Raw genomic sequence first — 1,948 nt, forward strand, 5'->3', positions numbered from 1 at the left:
CTTTATTCCTCCTAAAGGGTTGCAGCCTGAAGGTGGCCATTCTGACAGGCTGGGAAGCATAGCCTCTGGCCGGAAGCTAGAAACAGATGTTTGGAGGGTAGGAATGGTAACACAGGGATTTATATTGACCAGGGTGGCCAAATGTACATATTCAATAAGCTTTAGGAGGAGCCATGAATATTTATGAGAGAAGAAATATAAACATACACAATTGAGCTTCATGCCTTTCTATAGGACCCACGTTCAAAAAATGGTGGCTTTAGCATGATCCAAGGGTGGAGTTTTTGGGCCTCTGATGTCAGAAGGGGAAGCAGAGAAAGCCCTCACTGTGCATCCTCTGTAGACTGGCCAGAACCACTCTGAGTTCGGTGGTCTCTTCTCAGGAGGGCGTGCTGGTTGGTAAGGTTGTATTGACAATGCAGAAGGAAGCGGCAGCGTCAGAGTCTGGTTGATGTCGGGATGGAGTCTGTGGACCAGGCTGGATTCTGTCCAGCCTTCGGGAGAAAGCCTAAGGGCAGCTGGAGAAGGAACGGGTAGCGTGTCTGACTGCCCTCCTGTGTCTGATCTGCATTCCCATCATGGCCCAGAACTCAGTTTTCAAGGTATCTCTGGGGTTCCCTTGGCCAAGAAGGGCTCAGTTCAGTTGGTTGGGGGCTTAGGATATAATTTTTATGTCTCTTTTCCTCACTTTGGTCAAGATTTGCCAGAGGCGGCATCAGTGGCTAAACTTTAATTTTGTCCCGTATCGTTGCCAGGGTGGTGTGGCTCCCTGCCCCAGGTCCATCCAGGCCCTCGGAGGAACCCCATGGCCAAGGGTCTCACAGCCAAAAGACTTGCAGTCAATTAAACATTTTAGGCCAGATGGGAATGGAGGCAGGCAGACACTCATTAACCTGAAAAACTTCAAGCAACTTAAAAGCCAAAAACCAAAGCCAAAATACAAGGTTACAAAATTGGCTTATCTGTAAGTTCTATACATTGAGCTACTGCATTCTTGGTTTTAGTTACACTTGTAGCAATTAGCTATATAAAACCTAAGCATTTTTCTAAAACTACATAAAGTAAGGAATTTAGAGACTTTAGTTGGGCTGCAAAGATTTTATTTATTTATTTTTTAAGACAGGGTCTCATTTTGTCACCCAGGCTGGAGTGCAGTGGTGCAAACTTGCTCACTGCAGTCTCAATCTCTCGGGCTCAGGTGATCCTCCACCTCAGCCTCCCAAGTAGTGGGGACTACAGGCATGTGCCACCACACTCAGCTAATTTTTTTTTTTTTTTTTGAGACAGAGTCTCGCTCTGTTGCCAGGCTGGTGTACAGTGGCGTGATGTAGGCTCACTGCAACCTCCACCTCCCAGGTTCAAGCGATTCTCCTACCTCAGTCTCCCTGGTAGCTGGGACTACAGGCATGTGCCACCATGCCCAGCTAATTTTTTGTATTTTTAGTAGAGACGGAGTTTCACCATGATGGCCAAGATGGTCTCGATCTCCTGACCTTGTGATCCACCCGCCTCAGCCTCCCAAAGTGCTGGGATTATAGGCGTGAACCACCGCGCCTGGCCCTAATTTTTTTATTTTTTATAGAGAGGGGATATCGCTGCCATGTTGCCTAGGCTGGTCTTGAACCCCTGGGCTCAAGCTATCCATCTGCCTCAGCTTCCCAAAGTGCTGGGATTACAGGTCTGAACCACAGCCTCCACAAAGCTTTCTGTGGTCTCTTTAGTACCTTTTCTAAAGTGGATGATAATTTTTTTTTTGTCATATCTCTATTTGCGTAAACCCCATAGCTGGAAACAACTATACCCAGAAGGCTCTGTCATTAGATATCTTGGTATTCTCTTTGCAGTTCTCCTTTAATTCTATAGGAGTCGGGAATTTTCCATGATTGAGGTGGAAGGAAAAGCAGCCGACTGCTACATGCTGACTGATGGCTCCAGGGTTGGCCCACCA

Source organism: Mandrillus leucophaeus, unplaced genomic scaffold (genome assembly GCF_000951045.1).
Source record: "Mandrillus leucophaeus isolate KB7577 unplaced genomic scaffold, Mleu.le_1.0 Scaffold4, whole genome shotgun sequence".
Taxonomy (NCBI): Eukaryota; Metazoa; Chordata; class Mammalia; order Primates; family Cercopithecidae; genus Mandrillus; species Mandrillus leucophaeus.